The following is a 9,838-nucleotide window of genomic DNA, read 5'->3' on the forward strand; positions in this document are numbered from 1 at the left end:
CCAGCTTCTTCAGAAAGCACAACTGTATTCCCCCTTTTCTTTAGCTGGTATCATAACAGCCTCCTTCCTATTAAATATTTGTTACACCGGACATTTAAGAGGGAGCATGGTCTTCATAGCAGGGGAAGAAGTGTCACCTTCTCTTTGTCCAGCCACTGTCCATCCTCTCTTATTGCTTTGCTTTTATGAAATCTTAGGTAAGAAAAAGTTAAAGCTTTAAGAAAAATGCTGATAGAGTCACAGCTCCCCTCTAACAAACAGTGCAGAATATCAGATTCAATCATTTCTTTTACCTTCATAATCTTGTTCTGTATTTCCTTTCCCATCAGTGCTAATGATTCTAGTATTTCTGAGGAAAGAAATGCTCTCTCTTTCAAGATCATCTTGCTTGATTCATCCAGCGATGTTGTAATTTAGTGTTTGGAACACCATTGTTTATCTCAGTGGAAGCAAGTGGCCTGAACGATATCTCTTCTCTGTACACAAATAGGCTGATAATAAGCAATGAGAGAAAATACTGGAAGGGTTGAGAATTCCATGGAATGTCAGTAAACTTGTATGTTCTATATGTTCCTTTCCATTTGTCTGTGCAGAGGGAAGGTCACCAGTAAAACCAACCCCAACTATCAAAAAACCATGAATACCCTCCCCCCCCAGGATCAGAAGATTCACTTAAAATCACAAGATTTTAAAAAAATAAGATAGATTTGGGGTACTTTGCTGACTCATTTGAGACTTTAGGGTACATTCTAGTCATGATTTCAAGCTTTTCCCTACAATCATGTGGGCTAGAAACTTACTTTAAAAAAAATGAAATCTGAAATTCTCATGTAATAACTTGACTTCAGGAGTTGGGGCTTTAAAAAATCAAATATCACAATAGTTGGCAACACTATCAAGTTATGTTGTGGGCAAAGAAGGGGCACATAGCAGCTCCACTGATTGTGCTTTCCTGATTCCATGGAGGCACCTGTATCCCAAATCCATAGGACCAGCTTCTGTAGGTTAAGAGTAGGCATGAGGGGGACAGAGGTCGGGCTCGGAGGAGGCTCTTGACTATTATGGAAATGCACCTCAAAGTCCCAGAAAACAGAGAGACCAGGCAGGACAGCGGGCAGCACTGCAGTGACCGATTTTTCCACAGGAGACGAGACTTTGGAGTAGAACTCAGTCAGTGTGGAGGGTCTATATAAAGCCTGTACTAAATCTTTGGTTAAACGTTTTCTTTGGCTTGGTTGTTCTATAAAAGTTATTTATTTTAGCCCAGGTTAAAGAGCTTTTGATGAGTAAAGCAACAGCTCTTTGTGTGGCTCTTTATGTATTTTGTAATCTCATTTAGCCTTGTTAGGTCAGGGAAGATTTCTCTGGTTTTATGGAGTATTGTGGATTTTACCTGTTGATTTACTCTGCTGGAAGAGTTCACACAGAGTTTTAAGTCATTGGGCCTTCTTCTGCTGTTAGAGAGCCATGCAAAACCCCTATTTCTTTAAGGCTGGGAATTTCAAAGGGGTATAAGGGATCTCAGTAGCCACTGAAATCCCACTGAAATCCACTAAGAGTAGGGCACTTAACTCAAGTAGGCACCTTGGAAAACCCCAGCCTTTACTGGTGTGACTGAACAAGAAAAGTTTTTCACATGAATGTTTTAAGATTAGGTATTTATTAACTGGTGTTTGCTTAACTAACTGTATCTACTACTGTTAGCTCATTGGGCTTTCACAGTCATTTGATGTACTGTGGGGTCAATAGACGTATATATTTATTGGTAATTCAATATTGTGAGCACAGGTTCCTGAGATTTATTCTTCCTGATAGGGCCTTAATGTTGAATCTATGGCAAAACTGCCTGTATCTCATTTTAAGGAATAGGGAAAGAGGTTACTGTGGTCATGAGAAAGAACTCACATAAAGACTATGCAATTTTGTCATGTAATGAATGTCTGCCTTCCAGCTCAATGTGCAATTCCTTCATGACCAAATCTCACCATCCATACAGAGCCCTTCCTTAGGCAAATCTCTCATTTCATTCAACAGGAGCATAGCCTGCATAAGCATTGACAGATTTGGCCCTCAGTAAATATTTATTTTATAGAGAGCTATCTAAGCACAGAACTAGCAACAAGAAACCTTTGAATGAACCATCAGTGTTCCCATCTATAAAATGGGGATAATAATGTTTAGTTATCTAGCCTACAGAGGTGTTTAGGAATTAATTAAATTAAATTAAGTATTTATAAAGTGCTTTGAAGGTGCCAAGTAGCAAATAATCAAACATCTATAAAGTATTTATTATAGGAAATCTGCTCTAACTGCATGAATACATTTATTAAAATACATTTATTAAAAATGTTCTGGATATAACTTGACTTTGTTTCTCAGTACTATTGTCTCCCCCCACCTTAATTTGGCGACTTGTGAGCACTTAGGGATGATCCAGTTCCCACTGAAGTCAGGGGAAAGACTTTAATTGATTTCAACAGCAGCTGCTCAGCAGTTATGGGGGGGAAAGCTATTTATTTAGGTACCTATTTTGTGAAACCATTTAAGAAACTCATCTATAAAAAACTGCAGAAGTGCATCTGTTTATCTAGCAGCAATTCTTTTGTTCATCACATTCAAAAGATGAGAAATTAGGTTTTGTACACAGTTTGACTGCTTCTCTCACAGCAGTTTTAACTTAGTGTGACTAACTTCACACTATTTAATCTATTTGTTTGATCCAACTATCTAATCTAGTTTATGTATCAACTAATCTATTTAAATTCTCATACAGCACGCATGTATCTGAGCATTTCCCAAAATTATAGCATGTATTTAAGATTATAGTCTTCTCTGTTTTCCTCTCCCTGCAGCAGGGAGTGGATATTATGCACAAGTCTTATACAAGTTAAGTGTAAGGCCAAATATGCTCTCTTGCTCACTCTCTTTCATTTATAAGCTTATTTAGGATACCTCAGTCCTCTCCTGAAATAGGACCCAATTTTGCAACTGTTGTGTACATAATAATCCTCACTCACCATAGTAGTTCCTTTGACTTCAGTTCAATTTTCATAGTAATTTCATAGTAATCAGAAAGAGCCAAGCAGAATTCCATTTTTTTGATATCATAAATGTTCTCCTGCTAACTGCTCATTCTTCAAACGTAGATGCCTAAATGGCAACATAGAAATTGTTTCCAAGCTCACTTTTTTCTGTTTCTTGTAAGTCTTATTTTGTTCAGGATGATTCACTGTTTCACAATAAGCAGCAGATTGCATAATTTTGGGTACCTGATCTGTATGCTCATGTTACTGAAGAGTCATCTTTATACATGGAGGCTGTACTACTTTATTATCTAGTGGTGCGAAATGGGGACTGCTTCTGATTCTGTCCTGACCCCATGTTTTACCTTGGGACCTAACTAATTAGTGTCTCACTTCTCTCATCCATAGTAACAGCCCCACTTACAAAGTGCTTTGAGATCACATATGAAAGCTTCAAGGGAAAAGTAACACATTATTACTGTTGATCTGCTGATACACCATTGGAGGCACACATATACTAGAAGCAACAGGTCATTTATGCTGCTTCAGACACTGAAATAATCTGGGTGTACATTTCTTTTGTGACTAAAAATCAGGGCCCAGCAGAATATTACCATGTATTCATCATGGACAGGGACTATTATTATTGATTTACTTACTTACACCCAGAGGTTTCAATCAAAATCAGAGATCCACTATCCTAAATGCTATAAAAAACCCAAACCAGCCATACCTGCTCTCTACCCCAAAGAACTTACAAACAAAAACTGCTATTTAATGAGTCACTGAATAGTCTCTAATTGATCTCCCATTTCATCCAGCCACCTGAGATGCCTTGAGTATCTATCTTCCCTGATCAGGATGACTAGACAAGAATCCCTTTGTAGCATAACAGTGCTGTCTGTAACCTGGACACGGGCAACCAGCACCATGGTTACAGCACATGTCAGTAGTCAGGAATCAGAGCCCTGGATTAGAATAAGATGCCAAGCCAAACTCAGGAATCAGAGCCAAGGGTCAGGACCAGGTTACCTGGCACAAAACAAGTCAGGAGCAGAACTGAGAACAAAAAAGCCTTGTCACAACCATGAACAAATGATCTGGATAGCCACTGATCTGCTTTTGGGTTTAAGAGCTGGTCTGATGACTCTTCTAACGAATTCAATGGCATAACCAATCAAGCAGCCTACTGAAGCCAGTGCACTTGTTAGGTTGCCCAGAGACTACCTCTGCTGTAGGCCCTGCTGTCTGACACATTTTACTCCCTATTCATGTCACGGTGGAATGGTATAAGGCATTTTCGTCCAGAAGTTGATCATGAAGTATGTTTCCTTACCATGAGATCAGAAGATACTAATCGGGAAAAAATACAGAAAGCTTGAAATGACATTGGTCTCCTAAAAATTCTCAAGGGATATGAGCCCATATAAAGGAAAAAGATCCATGCATTACTCTGAAAAGAATATTATTTGTGGAGGAAAACCTGACAATCCGTAATGTTTCAGAAGCATAAGATTTGTACCTGTCAGATTCAGTTGAATCTGTGCAGCTTGAAAGATGGTAGAGTTTTTCACAGCAATCAAGAGACCACAATTAATAATCATTATTTCTTTTTTCATTTTAATGTATTTTTTATTACAAAGGCAGTCATGTACAAGGCAGAATAACTATAGTACATATGGATTTTTTTTTTTTACGTGAGGCCAGGAATTCAACTGAGTAACAAGCTGATCATATTTGGGAAAGCTGTTAGCCTGAATTACCACGGCAGATAGGCTGTGGGTAATGGTGTCAGATGTCCTAGTGTAGGTCCATATTAAAGGTTTGCAGGAACTCCTGTAACTGACTATGCAAACAGTAGAGTTGATCAAAGGAGCGATATGCTAATAAAACTGGTTACCTGATTGCTTGTGTTCCCGAGAGTAGAGCCCAGGATGTCTGACTGAGGTATTAGCCTACGGGAGCTTATTGTTGAAGTCAATTTGGTATCTCAAACATCAAAAGATAATTTAGCTATTACTGGAAAGTCAGTTAGCAAGCTGAAGCTGAGGGGCTGATCTCTATGTGAAATTGTAAAATGAGAGAAATAGACAGTGAATAGAAATTGTGTATGGTGAGATACATGGTCTCTTTTAAGAAAGGCTTGAGGAAGCCTGAGTCTGAATGTAGAGAGGGGGAATGACTTAAGTATACTGGCCAAGACTTTCAAAATGTGGACACCTGAAGTTAGACTATGAGAGTTGTGAATGCTCAACACACTTGAAAATCCAGGTCACCTGTTTAGGGGCCTAACTTTAAGGACCCATTTCAGAAAACCTGAGCTCCCATGTTAACCTGGGTAAACTATTATTTTCTTGGGGTTTTTTAACCTGTTTGGTCTAATCCTGTATTTGCACTGTATCTTGTAAATAAATCCTATAGTTATTAAAATGTGAGCAACTGGGAGAACTGTACGTAATTTAACCTCACCTAATCATTTTATGCTTTTTTTAGTGCATGACACTGTAATATCTCAATGCCCTCCATACAGGTTAAAAAACAAGAGTAATCTGAGAAGATCTTAGTTTCCAGTTCCCCAGTGACTTTTCTGCACACGGTCTGATGCTGCAAGATGCTGAATGCTTTCTTTGTGGTGCTCAGCACCCTCAACTCCCATATGATTTAAACAGGAGTTCAGAATGCTCAGCACCTTTCAAGGTGCTCAATGCTAGGTTCAAGCACTAAGTGGGGCTTTCTCGTTTATTTGTTCCCTAGGCTGCCATGATTCTTTGTTCTATCTACTGAAGTCTCCATCTGTCTACAGTGATTGTCTCTTTCAAAAGCTGAGAATACAAAGTAAATGTTTTCACAAACCGACAAGGCCATAATTTAAGTGGAGAGGTCAGCTGATAATTGTATTTGCAGGTACATATAGTGTTTCCAGTGAGGTCAAACTGCACATTAGAGATGAGTGTAGTGGAGTACAAAGGAGAGATCAAGAAGAGAGGGTATTTGTGACACAGGCACAAGCATAATTCAACGTACACACATTTTGTGTAGAAATTTATAATTTAAAAGACAGCATTTCATTCTGGGACTTCAGGGGCAGAGTGTTCCAGCAGCCATCTTGGGAAAGGTAAGGAAGTGTTTCACGGCTTCACAAATGGGATCAGTATCATCATCTAATGTGACCTGTTGCATAACACAGTCCATAGAACCTTACCCAATAATTTCTGCATCAGGCCCATAGTTGCTGGATAGCTATGATAGGGTTGCCAGGCATCTGGTTTTGACCGGAACACCTGGTCGAAAAGGGACCCCGGTGGCTCCGGTCAGCACTGTTGACCGGGTTGTTAAAAGTCCAGTTGGCAGCGCAGTGAGGCTAAGGCAGGCTCCCTGCCTGCCCTGGCTCCACGCAGCTCCACAGCATGTCCCTGTGTCCCCAGGCACAGGGGCAGCCGAGAAAGCTCCGAGAAAGCTCCTGTCTCGAGCACTGAAAACTGGATATTGGCCGATAACTGAAGCCAGTGGGAACTGCGGGGGCAGTGCGCATAGCTGCCTGGCCAGGCCTCTGCCTAGGGGCCACAGGGACACACCGGACATTTCCAGGAGCTGCACGGAGCCATGGCAGGCAAGGAGCCTGCTTTAGCCCTGCTGTGCTGCCGAGTGGGAGCTGTCTAACGTAAGTGCCACCCAAACAGAGCCCACACCCCAATCCCCAGGTCGGAGCCCCCTCCCGCACCCTAACTCCCTCCCAGACCCCACATCCCCACCGCCACCATAACCCCTGCCCCAGCCCTGAGGCCCCTCCCTCCAAGCCCCTCCCCCAGTCCTGAGACCACTCCTGCACCCAAACTCCCGCCCGGAGCCCGCACACCACATCCCCTCCTGTACCCCAACCCCCTGTCTCAGCCCTGGGCCCCCTCCCACACTCCAAACCCCTTGGCCCAGCCCGGAGCCCCCTCTTGTAACCCAAACCCCTCATCCCCAGCCTCACTCCAGAGCCCACACCCCCCACATCTTTTTCAAGATGGATTTGCAATAAGAACTGGGCTATCACACTTGATGGACAAACTTTGGAAGAATTGCCATCAAAGGCCAAATTTTCAAAAGTGATTTTGGGTACCTCAGTTTTTGGGCATCCAATCTGATGCATCTAAAGTCTCATGTGCTTGAGATGATGAGCGCCTGCAGTTCCTTGTGATTATGATCTCTTGACTTAGAGCCTATCCATGAGCCCAGGTGACTGAACTGCTCTCCCAATTTGACAGTAGGTTGTGGGGTGTGGATGATTGGACCTTGGATACAGTTTACATGCTCCCATGTATTTGTTCAGAAATCCCTTTTTTGAAACAACAGTCTTCAGAAGTGCCTTGCCAAATTAACAGTGTATAACAATAAGACCTATGTTTGTATTAGTCGTGTCATAATTAGAACCTTTAATATCTTGTATATTACTGACAAATAACCACTTTGCTTGCTTGTTGTAGTTATGGGAAACATTTCTAGGCAGGTTGAAGATCATTAGAACCACTGTGCCTGAGTGGCTCAGGCAGAGAAAAAACAGAATTATTACAAAAAACGATAGGCATTATGGGCTCCATCTTGCAAGGCACTGAGCACTCCTGTGGCGTGCTGAGTGCCCTCAACTCCCATTGACTTACGTGAGAGTTGAGAGTCATTGGCATCTCAAAGGAGTGTTGCCTGGAATGGAGAAATGTAGTGGCTTTGGACAACAGCTAAACCTGAACATTCACCTCTCACAGACTCTGGCACACAGCTGTACAGCACATACCACAATGACAAGCAAAGAGTGTGAAGCCTTTGATGAGCTAAACTATTCATGCCCTATCTTTAGCATGTTAATTAAACAGTCATGCCCATTAATGTGATTGAACTGATTGAAATGTGAAGCTTTGAAGAAACTGTCATGTCATAAATCGCTTGCAAATTGCTAATCATCACTTCAATAACCAGTCAGACCTACTAACATGGATCACCCGTTCCTCTTTTCCATGGTGCACTGACAATGGCATAATACATTCTGGAGGACATTTAACTTCAAAACAGCTGCTCAGTACCATGCTTAATGGGCCAGATTTTCAGCTGGCCTTAACCTGGCTGTAACTATGTGTGTGCAAATTTTCCAAATGCACACACTTGCATGCTTATTTGCTGTGTTTCTTTGCCTAATAACAGAATTTGCAAGCACAAATATAGCATGCATGCATATTTGTACAGATGTGATTAGGGACCATGTTTTGAAAAAGTGTTCCACTGTGTCTATCACGTTAATATTGACTAAAAGAACAAAATTGTGTTCTCTCTCTCTCTCTTTTTCTCTAACTAGGTCTTATATGTCCCCACAACACCCACCAAACAACAGAAATTTCTCTCTCTCTTTTCTCCTTCCCAGCCTGGAGGAGAAATTACTTGATTAATATATAGGCTTATTTGTTTGTTGATACTTGCAAAAGTAGGTGTAGTATATGTATTTGTAGAATTTATGGGTATGTGTTTACTGCAGAGTTAACTCAGGTTATCTACATTCGAGTTACTTCTCTCCAGTTAGCCTAGCTTGAGTGAGAGTCAAGCTGCTGTGTCCAAACTGTCACTCTCTTGTGTGTATCATACAGAGTAGTCATGTGAGCAGCTGGTGAGTTGTGCTAACTTCAGCTTTAGCCGTTCGCCCTGGATGGGCCAGTCAACTTTAGTTAAAGCATCAATGTTTTTTGTGTGTGGACAGGACTCAGGTTATAACTCAAGTTAATTTTGCAGTGAAAATTGTTCTTCCTCACAGGATTTAAGTCAAATAAAGGTGCTTTTGCATTTAGAGTCCTATGTTCATTTCTATTTCTTTTTTCATAGTCTAGATCCAGAGCCTGTGAAAATTCTCCTCCACTCATGAGCCTTCCCCTATTGGTTGACATTTTCATGGTTCCAGTGGGACATAGCTGTTGCGGGATGTCATGCTCAGAGCACGAATAGCAACCACCCAGGTAGTTAGGGTCAACCCTATGGAAGGTTTTGAATATCACGACAGCAACACTGAACTGAACTCTGTATTGAATGGGGAGCCAGTGTAAAGAGCAGACCACCAGAGTGATGTGTTCACAAAGACCTATGTTGTTAAGCAGATGAGCTGTTATGTTATGTACCATTTGGAACTTTATACCCAGGAATGAAATCTGTGGCTTCATTCCTATATATAAGGGCTGTATCTCCCCCTCCATATGAATGTGTATGGAAGAGAGGAAACTAATCAATAAATTATGCATCTCTAAAACAGTCACTGTTTGGAAGGCATACTACCACTTTCACAGCAGGACTAGAAACAGTAGGGCAGGGGCAGTCTGCAGCCTGAAAAAAGCTTTGAGAAGGGATCCACTGGAAACCCTCACATATGCTCTGCAGTATCTGGCCAGATGCCTGCAGGGACTCTCATACTGTACTCTTTTTCTAAACATCCCAAGCACTGGTAACATAGCCAGAGCCAGGGCCATGCTGCTCTTAGCTTCCAGGCCAGAGCTGTGCTCTGTGTCACACAGTGCAGCAAAAAGAAAAGGAGGACTTGTGGCACCTTAGAGACTAACCAATTTATTTGAGCATAAGCTTTTGTGAGCTACAGCTCACCACGAAAGCTTATGCTCAAATAAATTGGTTAGTCTCTAAGGTGCCACAAGTCCTCCTTTTCTTTTTGCGGGTACAGACTAACACGGCTGCTACTCTGAAAAGAGTGCAGCAAGGAACTTAATGCTGTTCCATACAGTATGCAACTCTTTAACATGGTATTTGTGCCACGTAGCCACAGAACTATGCCACATGGAGCAGCTATT

This window comes from Natator depressus, chromosome 5 (assembly GCF_965152275.1).
Source record: "Natator depressus isolate rNatDep1 chromosome 5, rNatDep2.hap1, whole genome shotgun sequence".
Classification (NCBI taxonomy): domain Eukaryota; kingdom Metazoa; phylum Chordata; order Testudines; family Cheloniidae; genus Natator; species Natator depressus.